The sequence below is a fragment of the Carlito syrichta genome, unplaced genomic scaffold (genome assembly GCF_000164805.1).
Source record: "Carlito syrichta isolate Samal-C Ts95f unplaced genomic scaffold, Tarsius_syrichta-2.0.1 Scaffold303736, whole genome shotgun sequence".
Classification (NCBI taxonomy): Eukaryota; Metazoa; Chordata; class Mammalia; order Primates; family Tarsiidae; genus Carlito; species Carlito syrichta.
In genome coordinates this window covers 1,252,353-1,268,201 of record NW_007247832.1, presented here as the reverse complement: position 1 = coordinate 1,268,201, position 15,849 = coordinate 1,252,353, and positions in this window count along the sequence as shown.

Below are 15,849 nucleotides of genomic sequence, written 5' to 3'. Positions count from 1 at the left end.
AAGCATCTCAGTAGGCATATTGCATCAAACGGAGAGTACTTTGAAGGTGACTGAAGTTTAAACATGTCAGAATAAATACACCATTTTTTAATAAATAAATTTCGGAGTTTTTTGGGTCTCCCACATACAGACCAGGTCAGAAAATGGTTCTTGGGATGTAGTGGGGAGGGGGAGGGGTACTGAGAAGCATTCAGCCTCCCTGCTTTCTGTCGGGAAGGACCCTTGCTCTGGAAATGTCACACTCACAACCTTATAACTCAGTGCTTTTAGGAATAAGCGCTAACATTTAGTGAGAATTTACTGTGTACTAGACCTTCTTCTAAGTCCCCTCTTTATTAACTTACTTAATCTTCCCAACAGAATTTTTGTTCCACTTTACAGGTGAAATGTCTGCAGAGCGCTTAAGCCCCATGCAGGGATACCAGGATGAGACCATCTTAATAATACTCCACCCCATTCCCTCCCTCCCTTGGGAAGGCGAATCCTCTCTCTCTCTCTCTCTCTCTCTCCCCAATTTACTTTCTAAATAAACTTTATTTTCTAATCTATAAAAATAATACTCCATGGCCAGGCATGGTGGCTCACACCTGTAACCCCAGCAGTTGGGGAGGCCAAGGCTGGAGGATCATTTGAGGCCAGGAATTAGAGACCAGCTTGGGCAATACAGCGAGACCTCATCTCTACAAAAAATTATCTGGGTGTGGTGCCATGTGTCTGTAGTCCCAGCTACTTGGGAGGTGAGACAGGAGGATTACCTGAGCCCAGGAGGTTGAGGCTGCAGTGAGCTGTAATTGCACCATTGCACTCCAGCCTGGGCAGCAGAGTGAGACTCTGACTAATAAAAACAACAACAACAACAACAATAATAATAATACTCTGGTGATCTTCCTGGGGGAAAGAGGGCTTCTGGCAGAGCAAGGCCCCCCAGCCTCTGTGGGGTGGGCATCTTCTTGTTCCCATTCCACTCTCTGCATCCTCTTGGTGGGCTTTGGCACGAGTGCTTTATGTCTTGCATCGCTTTCTGAAACGAGGGATGGAAGCAGCCGTCTGTCCAGGCCGAGTCCAGAGAGCCCTCCATGTGCCTGCTGCTTCCGTGGGCACGAGGCTCCGGGACGGCTTGCTCAGGGCGGTCTGTTTGCTGACAACGAGCAGAGCAAACATGGGCTCCGGTGGGGACGTCAGGGGAGCAGCTGCTGGGTGTCCAGGAGCGCTCGAGTGTGGTTTGCAAAGTAAACGGACTCTAATTTGGACAAATACTGCAAAGGCTGGGACCTCTGGAGGACAAGGCGGCGAGGGGGTGTTGACACGGACGTGTCCCGGGCTCAGGCAGGGAGACAGAGGAGCCATCCAGGAACGTGGAGGCTGCCCCGGCCTCGAGGTCTGCTCTGTCGAAGGAGGAAGCAACCTGTGGCCACCCCACGCCTTTGGTATTGAAAGGAAGACGTGCCAGCGGGGCTTTGGCCAGTCAGCCCGGATTGCACGATGGGAGGCTGGTGAAGGCTTCTTCCCCCTCCACGAGGCAGCCATGAGCCAAACTGTCTATACCCCCAAAGCTATTGACAGTTTTCGTAAGTGAAAAAATTTTTTTTAATTAAATATTAAATTTGGCTGGGCTCAGTGGCTCAGCCTGGAGCTGGAGCTGGTGATCTCTAACTCTTGGTCCCAAGCGAACCTCCTGCCTCAGGCTCCCAGAGTGCTGGGATTACAGGCATGAGCCACCACATCAGGCCTAAGTTAAATTAAAGAAAGAAAAAAGTAAGCTGGTGAAAGGAAGTAACACAAGCAAAAATTGTTTTAAGAAGGAGAAGGCGGGAGATAGATAGGGAGGGGAAAATGGATGGGAGGGGAGGGGACTCACAAGGTGCAGATGCCTGGCCCAGCACACAGTAGGGCAACTTTGCGGTGCATTCATGTTCCAGAACTTTCCAACGGGGTCGAGTCAGGCGATGGTTAGACTTCCACCTAAGCCACATTTCTGCCTTTTCTTCCTGCCCTCACCTCCCATGGACTCATGCTCTCAAAAGGATCCGGGCTCAGACTCGCCTCTGGGGGGCCTGACCTACGGCAGGTGTCCGCTCCTGTCACTCTCAAGGGTGACCAGTAAAGCAGGGGCCCCTGCCCTGAAGGAGCTTCCACGTTCTGCTAGAGAGACTGCCAGTAAAGGGACAATTCAATTAACATAAGAAATTCCATGGCTGTGACCGGGGGGTGGCCCCCAGGCTCAGAGGATGCCACTACCAGATGCAGCGCCCCAGCCAGGCTTCCGGGGACGAGAGGGTCAGCCTGGCAAGCAGGGGGGAAGGGACGCTGGGTGGAGAGAGGGTCAGCTGCACGGCCCAGAGAGGGTAGGTGGGGTCTGCAGGCCTCATGAGGCCCCATGACTCCAGAAGGGGGTCCTAGCTCCAAAGCAAGCCAGAATTGTTTCCTCACATGGACCCCAAAAGTGACCCCTGGGCAGAATCACCATGGCAACCTAGGTGTTCTGTGCATAGGAACCAGGAATCATGGGTGCTTTTCTCATCGCCTCCAGTTCTGATCTAGAAAGGCTGACAAGGACGAGGAGGGGCGGGAGGCCAGCAAGGGCCTTCCAGGGCAGATGAGTCGTTCCAGAGGCCGCTGGGCCACATCTCTGGGGAGGTGTCAGCGCCTCCCACAGGCATGCAGTCGCCATCGTCTGCTTATCTTATCAGTAGGCTTTCTGGTACTAAATGACGTTTTAAAAGTTTTTGGCCCGGTGAGGTGGCTCGTGCCTGCCATCCTAGCACTTTGGGAGGCGGAGGAGAGAGGATTGCCTGAGCTCAGGTGTTCGAGGCCAACCTGGGCAACTTGGCGAGACCTCGTCTCTACAATCAAAGAATTAGCCGGATGTGGTGACACATTCCTGTAGTTCCAATTACTTGGAAGGCTGAGGTGGGAGGATCCTCTGAGCCCGGCAGGTGGAGACTGCAGTGGCCCTAAGGGTGCCACTGCACTCTCAGGCTGCCTTTTGGCCTGATGTGGTCAGGATCTTGGAGGGACAATGAGTTCCAAGTAGATATATTCTCTCCCGATGGGTGGCTTTGTCCTGTGGGAACCTCAGTCATTCATAGTGTGACCTAGCTGTGCGTCCCACCCCCGGCAGAAAGAATAAGGTGACTTACCCCCAAAGCATGGCAAACACCGTGTGATTCCACTCATCTGAGACACCTAGACACAGATTCACAGAGACAGAAAGTAGGAGGGTGGTGGCGGCCAGGGGCTGGGCTGCGGGGAGCTCGTGTTTAATGGGCACAGAGTTTTAGTCTGGGAAACACCAGAGTTCTGGAGGTGGGTAGTGGTGATGGTGTCACAGCAACACACATGTCTTTAAGGCCACTTAGAAATGGCTAAAATGGTCAGACGTGGTGGTTCTCACCCACAGTCCCAGCACTTTGGGAGGCTGAGGCAGGAGGATGACCTGAGCCCAGGAGTTCGAGACCAGCCTTGGCAACAGAGTGAGACCTCATCACCTCAAAAAAATTAAAGAATTCAACAATTACCAGGATGTGGTGGCTGTGCCTGTAGTCTCAGTTTCTCAGGAAGTTGAGGCAGGAGGATCACCTGAGCCCAGGAGGTCGGGGCAGCTGTGAGCTGTGATTGTGCCACTGCTCCAGACTGGACAACAGACTGAGACCCAACTCAAAAAAAAAATGGCTAAGATGAGGAAGGGAAGGAGGAGGACAAGGCTTAAAAAACTACCTGTTAGGCACCATGCCCACTGTTTGGGCGGCCAGTTCAACTGAAGCTCAAACCTCACCATCACGCAACACACACACCCGTGAAACAAATCGGCACACACACACTCTTTAAATCTAAGTTAATACAAAGTAGTAAATAAGTAAAATATGATTTATTATTGAAATCCAAGAAAATGGTTAAGATGGTGAATTTTATGTAATGTACATTTTACCATAAAAAAATAAAGTTGCTGTCTAAAGTGTAACTCAGATAGTGAGTGTCTGACAGTATAAGACTGAGAAGTGGCCAGGCGCAGTGGCTCATACCTGTAACCCCAGCACTTTGAGAGGCCAAGGTGGGAGGATTGCTTGAGGCCAAGAGTTTGAGACCAGCCTGGGCAACACAGTGAGATCCTGTCTCTATAAAAAGAAAAACAAAATTTTTTAAATTAGCCAGCCATGGTAGTGTGTGACTGGAGTCCCAGCTGCTTGGGAGACTGAGGTGGGAGGATCACTTGAGCCCAGGAGTTGGAGGCTGTGGTGAGCCATGATCGTGCTGCTGTACTCCAGCCTGCATGACAAAGTGAGACCCTGTCTCAAAAAATAATAATAATAATATCTTTAAAATTGACTTAACAACAAAATTGAGAAGTTATCCGAGACTGTTTTTTTGGAGTCTCACTCCGTCACCCAGGTTAGAGTGCAGTGACACACTCACGGCTACCGCAGCCTCAACCTGCTGGACTCAGGTAATCCTCCCGCCTCAGCCTTCCAAGTAGCTGGAACTACAGGCACGTGCCACCCCATCCGGCTAATTCTTTGATTGTAGAGACCAGGTCTCGCCAAGCTGCCCAGGCTGGCCTCGAATCCCTGGGCTCGGGCAATCCTCTCTCCTCCACCTCCCAAAGTGCTAGGATGGCAGGCACGAGCCACCTCTCTGGGCCAAAAACTTGTAAAACATCATTTAGTACCAGAAAGCCCGCTGATAAGATAAGCAGGCGATGGTGACTGCATGCCTGTGGGAGGCGCTGACCCCTCCCCAGAGATGTGGCCCGGTGGCCTCTGGGATGGCTCGTCTGCCCTGGGGGGCCCTTGCTGGCCTCTCTCCCCTCCTCGTCCTTGTCAGCCTTTCTAGAACAGAACTGGAGGCAGTGAGAAAAACACCGATGATTCCTGGCTCGTGTTCACAGAACAGCTGGGTCATCTGGGGCCTTCACTGGTCACGACCAGAATAGAAACGAGGACTCGAGCTTCCGGAAACATTGGTCTCCCCACCTTGCGCTCCGGCGAGGCAGGGCGGGTCTTATTGTCTCAGTTTCCCCAGTGTCCAGCAAAGGCCCTGGCATGTGGGGGTGCTCAGGGAACGTTGTGGGAGGAGGGGGTGGGAGGGGGAGGGAGGAGGGAGAGACAGCTCCTAGGCCCCCAGCACCCAACCCCTTCTGGTTCAGATCGATTGCCCCAGCCCGAGGGCGAGCCCAAGGTCACATGCTTTCCTCGGTAGGTGACCCCGGTGGGGTCAGACCAGCCTCCTGGTCCCTCATCCAAGACGGCTCCCATGGAATGATCCAAAAACCAGACGTCATTTGATGGCTCGGCTACACCTCACTAACCACCCCCTCAGGATACCCGAACTTCTGTGCGCCTCTGCTTGTTTATTTGATACCCAGTGTTTGCCCAGGTAAAGTTCGCTTTTCAAAGACAGGAGTGGGGTAAGCGGCCTTGCCTCTAGGCACAGATATGCCCAGGAGACTGCCCACCTCCCACAGGACTCACCTGTCTCACAAATGGAGGTTTCATGAAGCGACAGTATACCCTGTGGGGCCCAAAGGAAGAAAGAAGCAAACCATTATGGAGCACTGGCCAAGTGCCGGCCCAGGGACAATTATTCATTTGATTGTCTTGGAAACTCAGAGGTGGCCCCGGCTACCCCGAGACTGTCTTAAGCCCTTGGGGGCTCAAGGGACTCGTCCAAAGTCACCCCATGGTGCCTCAGCGAGTTGGCACAGCTGATATCTAGGCAGCACAACACCTGGCATTCCTCAGGCCCTCCATGAAGGTTTGTTGAATGAATAAATGAACTCATATTCGTTCATAGCCTCTAAGGTGCTGTGCGGACCTTGGAGGCTGTCCTCAGTCCCAACCACTAGGGTGACAACATAGCCAAATAGGAGACAAAAGCATCCGAAAGAGGAAAGAAATAGGCAAGATGATTCTTGCTTGATTAATCGGGTTTCAATAATTGCTGAAAGAAATGGAGGTGAAAAGTTGGGGAGGAGAGGGTGTCACAGTTAACCAGTGAACTTTCAAACAATGAAGAAATGCAGGAATCCTGTCTGCCTGTGACCAGTGGTCATTGTTTCTGCTGCCATGGGTTAGGATCAGAAACACTTTTTTTTTTTTTGTCTTTAAGAGACAGGAACTTGCTATGTTGCCCAGGCTGGTCTCAAACTCCCGGACTCAAGTTATCCTCTTCCCTTAGCCTCCCAAAGTGCTGGGATTACAGGTGTGCATTACCGTACCCAACCGGTGCCTTTTTAAGTCTCAGAGCAGCATGCCCAGATGTAGACTGATAAGACGGGGTCTCTCTGAAGTAACCCGGGGAAGTGATTTCAGCTGCGGGAGGCAAACTATTATCCCAGCAAAACTGTCGGGCCCTGGTGTCATGGGAGTTTGGTGTGATCAACCACTCGGTATAACACTCAAATTGGTCTCCAAGGATCTCTCCAAATGGATTTCTGAAAATTTTTTTAGTCCAAGTCTCACTCTGTCACCCAGGCTGGAGTACAGTGGCACCATCATGGCTCACCCATGTGCCACCATGCCTGGCTAATTTTTTAAAAATGTTTTGTAGAGTTGAGGTCCTGCTATGTTGCCCAGGCTGCTCTTGAACTCCTGGGTTCGAGTGATCCTCCCACCTCGACCTCCCAATGTGCTGGGATGACAGGCATGAGTCCCCATGCCCTGATTTCTGAATTTTTGAAAATGGCAAATTTTACCTGGGTGCAGTGGCTCACGTCTATAATCCCAGCACTTTGGGAGGTGGAGGTGAGAGAATTGCCTGAGCCCAGGAGTTCGAGACCAGCCTGGACAACTTGGTGAGACCTCGTCTCTACAATCAATCAAAATATTAGCCGGGTATGGTGGCACATGCCTGTAGTTTCAGCTACTTGGAAGGCTGAGGCAGAAGGATCACCTGAGCCCAGCAGGTGGAGGCTGCGGTGCCCGTGAGTGTGTCACTGCCCTCCAACCTGGGCGACAGAGTGAGACTACAACTCAAAAGAAAAAAAAAAAAAGAAAATAGCAAATTTCTCAGAGCAGAGATAAGAGCCCCAGAGGGGCTGGCACAAGCATGTGAGACCTTTGCTTCTCCTGGGGCGGCTGCAACAGATTCGGGAGACAGAACCTTGTCCCACCCTATCTGCTTGTCCATCAAGTGAATCAGGGACCCTGTGGCAGCTCTGAGGCGGGAGGGGCATCACAGACAGATGCTGTCGCGGCGAGATGATGGCAGCCGGCCAAAAGGACGCTGCCGTCACCTGCACATGGACGGAGATCCAGAATAAAATATGCCCGGGAATTTGCCAGAGTGTGCCCTAGGAAGGACACCATGCACACCTGAAACCCTCTCCCACGATCCTGTCCTTCCAAGAGTGAGCTGCAGGGGCGCCTGGGAGAGGCAGCCCAGGGTGAAGGTTCGACCTTTGGGGCCAGAAAGCATGGATTTGGACTCCAGCCTCCTGGCTGTGACTTGGCAAACCCATCTCTTTGACATCCTGTGATCGCAATTGTGAATGAAACATCCTAACACGCTTCTTCCGAAAAAATGTGCGCTCTGGTCCTCGTCCGTTGGGAACTCAGATTCAAAAGATGAAGACCCTTGGAGCCAAGCCCCCTGCAGTGTTTTAGTTCTACAAGTCCTTCAGTGCGGAGGTCCAGCCTCCGTAGGGCAGGGCCTGAGGTGGGGGGAGGGAATGAGAAAAGAAAAACAAAGAACAGCAGGATTGGGAGGTCTCTTGTCTCCATAGGCGAGAGCAAGCTTATTCTTACAGTACATTTTCTTATTTATTTATTTTTTTTCTGAACTGGAGTCTCACTCTGTCGCCCAGACTGGAGTGCAGTGGCCGCTCCCGGCCACCGCAGCCTCGACCTGCTGGGCTCCGGCGATCCTTCCGCCTCAGCCTTCCGAGTCGCCGGAATTACAGGTGCGCGCTACCACACATTTTCTTATATAGAGCAAAACTACATAAACAAGAAATATTTTAATGCTAGCATCAGCTGGGAAAACGTTAATGTTCGGGACTTTCCCTGGCAAGCTTACTACGGCACTGACATCTTTGTTTTCTGAGAGTCTAAGTAAAACTATTAACATCTGTGTTCTTTGAAGTTCTGAGTAAAGTTATTATCGAGGCAGGCTACATCCAGCCTACGCAGACTAGAGGTCACACCACCTGAATTCTACTAAATCAACATTCCCAGGGGCAAATATCAAGGGAAGGAGATACTGGCCAAGCTGGTTCCAACCAGGCCAGAAACACAAGGACCTTGTCAAGTTTATGTCCTTGTTTCCTTCACTTCAGCAGGGCTCCTGTCAGCGCATCTCTCTCTCTCTCACACACACACACACACACACACACACACACACGAGTAAAACTTCCTCACCAACATGTCAAGACCACAGGACACAGCCCACCCAGCACGTTCACTAGAGAAGGTCACAGCCAGAACTTCAGGGAGGCTGCCCCACTGAGGCCACCCTTTGAGGCCATCCCCTAAGGCTGCGCCCTCTCCCTGCCCAAAAACCAGCCCCTCCTGGAGGCCACCGCCCCCCCAAGGCCTCCCCCCTCCCAGACCATCCTCCTCCGTGGCCCTCTGCCCCCAGATCCTCCCCTTGGGTCTACTTGGCATGCTCAGGCCATTGGAATTGAACGGCCTGGGCTGCTGTCCTCTGTCCAGGGTTCTGGGTAAACTCTTTTCCCTCCGCAATTTCCTCCCACAATCCAGTGTACAACAGGATTTAGAGAGGGCGATTCGCTCCCCGTGTGCCAAGGTGTAACTCAAGTCTCCCCATGTGCCAAGGTAGAAACTCAGGTTTCCAAGGACCATGCAGCACAAGAAGCATTGGGAAGAGAAACATCTCCAGTCTAATTGCTGTTATGGCTTGAAAAGAAAAAAAAAAGGAAAAGAAAAAAAAAAGAGAGAGAGAGAGAAACTGTGGCTAGAAGACATCACAGAGCTGAAGGGGTCTGTGCTCACCTCTTCTCATGGATGCAAAGAGCATTTTTCCACCTGAGGCTGGAGAATGTATTGGTTGTCTCCAGAGCTCCTGGAGTGAGTGTGTACATGGCCTCTGCAGTGCCTGTTAAGGTCCGTGTTTTAATACAAAGCCACCTTTAAACGAGCCAGGCATGGGGGTCTGGACTGTGTTGAGAAAGGGGCTTCGTTAATGCCTAAATAAAGAAGAGTTCTTTTTTATTTTTTAATTTTTGATTTGGAGTCTCACTCTGTCACCCAGGCTGGAGGACAGTGGCAAGCTCACGGTCACCACAGCCTCAGCCTGCTGGGCTTAGGCAATCCTTCCATCTCAGCCTTCCAAGCAGCTGGAACTACAGACATGTGCCACCATGTCTGGCTAATTTTTCTTGATTTATTGTAGAGATGGGGTCTTAACAAGTTGCCCAGGCTGGTCTTGAACCCGCGGGCTCAGGCAATCCCATCACTTCAGTCTCCCAAAGTGTTGGGATTAAAAGCTGAGCCACTGCACCCGGCCTAAGAAGAGTTCTTTTTCTTGAAAACAACTTGTATAGAAATAAAAAATGAATCTAAAACTACTTAACTTAAAAACACACTGTGATGTAACAACTCTGAACATTTAAAAGTAGGTACATGTTTTAAAAAACAAAAATACGCTTGTTTACACTGTGATGTAACAACTCTGAACATTTAAAAGTAAGTACATGTTTTAAAAAACAAAAATACGCTTGTTTTTATTTTTACCTCTTTATTCTGAGCCAGAGTCTCACTCTGTCACCCGGGTCAGAGTGCAGTGGGGTGATCACGGCTCACTGCAGCCTCAACCTCCTGGGCTCAGACGATCCTCCAGCCTCAGTCTCCTTCCTGAGTGGTGGGACTACAGGTGTGTGCCACCACGTCGGCTAGTTTTTTTTTTAATTTTTAAATTTTTTTTAGAGATGAGGTCTGGCTATGTTCCCTAGGCTGGTCTCGAACTCCTGGGGCTCAAGCAATCCTCCCGCCTCAGCCTCCCCAAGTGCTGGATTCACAGGCGTGAGCCACCGTGCCTGGATCAACTCGTTTTTAAAGTCACTTTTGTGGTTCTACTTAGCATTTTATTTTAGAAAACGAACTTTGCTTTTTGTGTGTGTGTTTCTGAATCCATCTAAGACATTTGGAGGGGAAACGCTTTGGAAATGAAGGACAGAAACCTGGGGCGGTTTGGCGACGTCTACCCATAACCACCACGGCGACTGTTCCTGCTCTGTGCTGGGAATGACCCCACCTGGGGAACAACAACCAAGCTCTGACTCTTCACAAATGCAGCTTCGCTTGAAGGACCAAGACTGGAATTGGCGCACCGAGGCGGCCACCTAGACTTGCCTGTCTCCAATAATGTCAATATTTCTATCCTTAGGGCTGCGACAACCCCCGTCCCATTTCTCAAGGCACACGGGATGGTCCAAGCCTCCTGTCCTGTGTGTTGGTGCCCTCTGCCGGCCACGCTGTGACCTCTTTATTCCCTGGTGGGAAGTTCCATGGAAAGGGCCTGAACGCGAGGGACACTCTTATGGGCTGCTCCCCCACCTGCCTTTGGGACCTTTTAGTCTCCAAAGCAGCAAAGATTCCCAAAGAATTGGGGCACAGACAGCTCAGGGTGGGGTGGACTGCTGAACTCACAGAGGAGCCCAGGCTTTTTGTTCTGTGTTTTTAGAGGTAAGGTCTTTCTCTAACCCAAGCTGGAGTGCAATGGTGAAATTATAGCTCACTGCAGCCTCGGCGTCTCAGGTTCAAGTGATCTTCCCAATGCTGCCTCGCTAGTAGCTGGGACTACAGGCACCTGACACCACCTGACACCACACCCAGCTAGTTTTTTCCTTCTCATTTTTTGTAGAGATGGGTGTCCCGCTATGTTGCCCAGGCTGGTCTCAAACTCTAGCCTCCTCAGCCTCCCAAAGTGCTGGGATGACAGGTATGAGCCACTGCGTCCAGCCCCAGTTTTTAAAGATGGGGTTAAGCCAGGCGTGGTGGTTCAGCCTGAATTGCCTGAGTCCAGGGGTTCGAGACCTGCCTGGGCAACTTGGTGAGACCTCATCTCTACAATAAATTACAAAAACTAGACAGGCGTGGTGGCGTGCGTCTGTGGTTCCAGCTACTTGGAAGGCGGAGGCAGAAGGATCGCCTAAGCCCAAAAGGTCGAGACTGGGGTGACCGTGAGCATGCCACTGTGCTTTAGCCTGGGCTACAAGAGTGAGACTCCAACTCAAATGAATAAAGAAAGAAAGAAAGAAAGAAAGATGGAGTTCATCGATTCATTCAACAAATAGGTGCGGAGCCCTCTAAGGTCCAGGCACTACACTCTACTTAGCAAGCAGAGAGCAAGATCGGAAGGGTAAATGTGGAAAGAAAATTATGCACACATTGTCACTGGGAGAGACAGACAATAAATAAGTAGGAAAGATGCTTTTTTTTTTTTTTTTTTTTAGCCAGAGTCGCACTCGATCACCCAGGTTGGAGTACAGTGGCACATTCATGGCCACTGCAGCCTTGGCCTCCTGGGCTCAGGCAATCCTTCCACCACAGCCTTCCAAGTTGCTGGAGCTACAGGCGGGCGCCACCATGCCTGGCTAATTTTTTGATTGATTGTAGAGACAAGTCCTCGCCTAGTTTCCCAGGCTGCCCTCAAACCCCTGGGCTCAGGCGGCAAAGATACTTTCTAACAGGTGTGGCTGTTACAAGGGAGGTGACATGTGTCGCGAGGATCCTGGGGTCGAGAGGGCCCGGTGTGGGTGTCCACCCCTTAGGTCGGCTGTGAAAAACCGGCTGGGGGAGAAGGAGCATTCCAGGGAGGGCTGCGAGGCGGGATCGGGGCTGGCGTGTTTGAGGGGTCGCCCCGCTGCATGCCTGCGGCAGAAGAGAGGGTTCGGAGGCGTTGGCCCGGTCCCCCCACGCAGGATCATCCTGGCGCGTGGCGTTTGTATAATCAAGAAACGAGCACTTTATACAAGCCAGGGAGTACCGATGTGGGGTTGGAGGGGCTGAAGCGGAATTTGGAGACAATTGTTACTGAACTCCAGGGGCCCTCTGGGTCCCCAGCGTTCAAAGCACAGAAAAGCCAGGCCCCGGGGGGCGAGCGTCGCCAGGGAGGAAGGCTTCACGCCTCACGGGCGACGACCACCGGAGAGGGGAGCCGGGCCTCCAATCCTTGGCCTCCCCTCGCCGCACGTGAAGGGCTCGTCCGGCCGGGAAGGCACCCGGGAGGGCGAGGAGGAACCGTCGCGGGAAGCAGGTGCCTCCCGCGGCTCGAGCGCGGCTTCCTGAAGCCCCGTGGGCTTGCTGGAAAATCGGGCGGGCTTCCACCGTGTCTTCCCTTCGGAGAGGAAAGCGTTTCCCGAGATGACGGCCTCGTTGGGATGGGAACGAGCTTATCGCCCCATGGTTTCCGTGGTGTGCTGGAGAGAACGGAGATGAGACCTTGCGCTCGGTTGAGCGACGATGGACGAGGGTCGTGGAGACGACGGGCGAGACGGAAGACCCGGGGGTGGAGCCACCAGGTGGCGCTGCAGGCTCAGGAAAGCAAGGCGTGGCCCCGAAGCCGCGGCAGCGGCGCCCGCGCCCTTGACCTTCGGCCGCTTCCCTGCAGGGGAGGGGAGCGTTGCCTCACCTCCGCCTGACAATCACCCAGCCTGGGTCGCGCCCGTTCCTTTCAACAGCCAGGCGCGCTTTCATCCCCTTCCCAGCGTCTCCTTCAGCCCGAAGCTCCCAGAGGAGCACCAATCCTCCCCCAAGAGCACGCGGACCCCCCCGGGAGCACTCAGATCCTCCTGGGGGGAGCAATCAGATCCTGCCAGGAGAGCACTCAGATCTTTTCCAGGGGAGCACTCGCAGGGGGAGCACTCGGGTCTCGTCCAAGGGCGCATCCAGAGCCTCCCTGGGGGAACACTCAGGTCCTTCCCAGGGGAGCACTCACAGGGGGAGCACTCGGGTCTCGTCCAAGGGCGCATCCAGAGCCTCCCTGGGGGAACACTCAGGTCCTTCCCAGGGGAGCACTCACAGGGGGAGCACTCGGGTCTCGTCCAAGGGCGCATCCAGAGCCTCCCTGGGGGAACACTCAGGTCCTTCCCAGGGGAGCACTCACAGGGGGAGCACTCGGGTCTCGTCCAAGGGCGCATCCAGAGCCTCCCTGGGGGAACACTCAGGTCCTTCCCAGGGCAGCACTTTCCAGGGAAGCACTCAGGTTCTTTCCTCGGGAGCACTCAGATCCTCCCAGAGAAGCGTTGGGATCCTCCCCGGGGAGCATCCAAGTCCTCCCCAGGGGAGCACTCAGCTCCACCCCAGGGAAGTGAGTTCGAGGAAGGAATGGAAAGTGAGAAGTTGGCCCTTCCAGTTCCCACGGGAGGGAAGACTTCAAGAATGTGCTTGCTGGGGTAGGGCTTTTTTTTTTTTTTTTTTTTGAGTCGGAGTCTCACTCGGTCGCCCAGACTGGAGGGCAGGGGCCGCTCCCGGCCACCGCAGCCTCGACCCGCTGGGCTCCGGCGGTCCTTCCGCCTCAGCCTTCCGAGTAGCTGGAACTCCAGGCATGCGCTACCACACCCGGCTGATTTTTTGATTTATTGTAGAGACGAGGGCTCGCCAAGTTGCCATGGCGGGTCTCAAACCCGCGGGCTCAGGCCATTCGCTCATCAGGGTGGGTATTAAAGATGGGTGAGGAGGTCGGATGCGGTGGTTCCCGCCTGCAATCCCAGCACTTTGAGAGGCCAAGGTGGGAGGATCTCTTGAGCCCAGGAGTTCGAGACCAGCCTGGACAGCACAGTGAGACTTCGACTCCTGGTGTATATATATATACATTGTGTTGGTGTCTGCATTTTTATATAAACACTTTAAGAGATGTTATCTATGTATTGCTTTTCGAAGTACTTTCCAGAAGTGTCTGGATGCTGATGGTCACCACTTTGAGCACCTCTTGTAACTGCAGAAGCCAAACATGACTTGTATTCATTTTTTGTTATTGGTGTATATTGAGGATTCTGATTTTAATGCAGTTTTTTCCTTTCTTAAAATGTGTATACATTTCTTGGGCACCGTGTGTGTGTGTGTGTGTGTGTGTGTGTGTGTGTGTGTGTGTGTGTTTGAGAGAGAGGATAATTGGGTACGAACCCTGGGATGGAAAGAGGCCTAGGCCTGGGAGTGAAAGAGAAAACCTAGTCTCAGCAACACACCCCACCGAATGCTGGGCACCCTCACCTCCTCTTAACCTCATCTTAACGGCAAAGTCCCTCGAGGGAGGTGCTGTTATGGCCTCAGTAGCGACAAGAAATTGGAGGCTCCAAGGGTCTGACCGATATGAATCCAGACACTCTGGAAATGAATGATGTCTGGTGAAAGACACGCCTGAGCATTCTAGGGGGCATAGGCGAGTTGGGCTATTAAATCAGCCCACATCCTCTGTGGGGGCTGGGGGAAGCAGTGTTCAGAGCAGGAGACATCTTCGCCCTGCCAGAACCCTCCACTGTCATGTTAATGCCCCTCCGATGAGCCATCAGGGGAGGCATCCATGCCCTTCGCCTCTGAGGCTGCATTGAAACTGCAGGTTCGGCTGGGCTCTGTGGCTCAGCCTGTAATCCTGCACTTTGGGAGGCCGAGGTGAGTGGATTGCCTGAGGCTGCGGGTTCGAGACCCGCCTGGGCAACTTGGCGAGACCTCATCTCTACAATAAATCAAAAAATTAGCCAGGCGTGGTAGCGCGAGCCTGTAGTTCCAGCGACTTGGAAGGCTGAGGTGGAAGGATCGCCAGAGCCCAGCAGGTCGAGGCTGCGGTGGCAAGGAGCGTACCACTGCACTCCAGTCTGGGCGACAGAGTGAGACTCCAACTCAGAAAAAAAAAGAAACTGCGGGTTCGTGTGCATATCGTGTCTCTCCTGGGTGCCCAGAGCCCAAAAAGTGCAAGAGCTGTTTATTTGGTATCTCCAACTGTTATACTGTCCCCAGATATCGAATAGGTGTGTCTCACCTAATTACTCTGATGCCTTATTTTATTATTATAATCTTTTTATTCAATAAATCAATGCCACTGGACACTACTCATACATGAAACAACAATTTCACATTTCAAAAAAAACTCTATCCAGAATTTGACAGCAAGCAAATGATAAAAAGCATTAGTTAATCACATTTTTCACTACAAGTTATTTTGATTTTATTACAACACCTTTTTAAAGTAAGAACTATCTCAATGTTACTTTTTTCTTTAGTCATTCAGAATGCAGATACAGATAAATAAAACAATAAGGCATTTATTGTACTCCCCACCCCCTCTTCATAGTCTAAAAGTGAACTTTGGTCATGAGACACCTTATTTTATTTATTTTTATTTTATTTTATTTTTTGAGCCAGAGTTTCACTGCCACCCAGGCTGAAGTGTAGGGGCACAATCATGGCTCACTGCAGCCTCAGCCTCCTGGGTTCAGGTGATCCTCCTACCGCAGCCTCTCGAGTAGCTGAGACTATATAGGTGTGCACCACCACACCATGCCGGGCTAATTTTTGGGATTTCTTTTTTTTTTTTTTTTTTTAGTGAGAGTCTTGTTCTGTTTCCCTGGCTGCAGAGGCACAATCATGGCTACCGCAACCTCGATGTCCTGGGCTCAGACAACCCTTCACCTCAGCCTTCCAAGTAGCTGAAACTACAGGTGTGCACCACCATGCCCGGCTAATTTTTTAATTTATTGTGGAGACAAGGTCTCACCATGTTGCCTGGGCTGGTCTCGAACCATGGGCTCAGGCAATCCTCTCACCTCTGCTTCCCAAAGTGCTGGAATTACAGACATGAGCCACTGTACCTGGTCAATTTTTGAATTGATTTTTTTGTAAAGACGAGGTCTTGCTATGTTGCCCAGGCTGGTCTCGAACTCCTGGCCTCAAACAA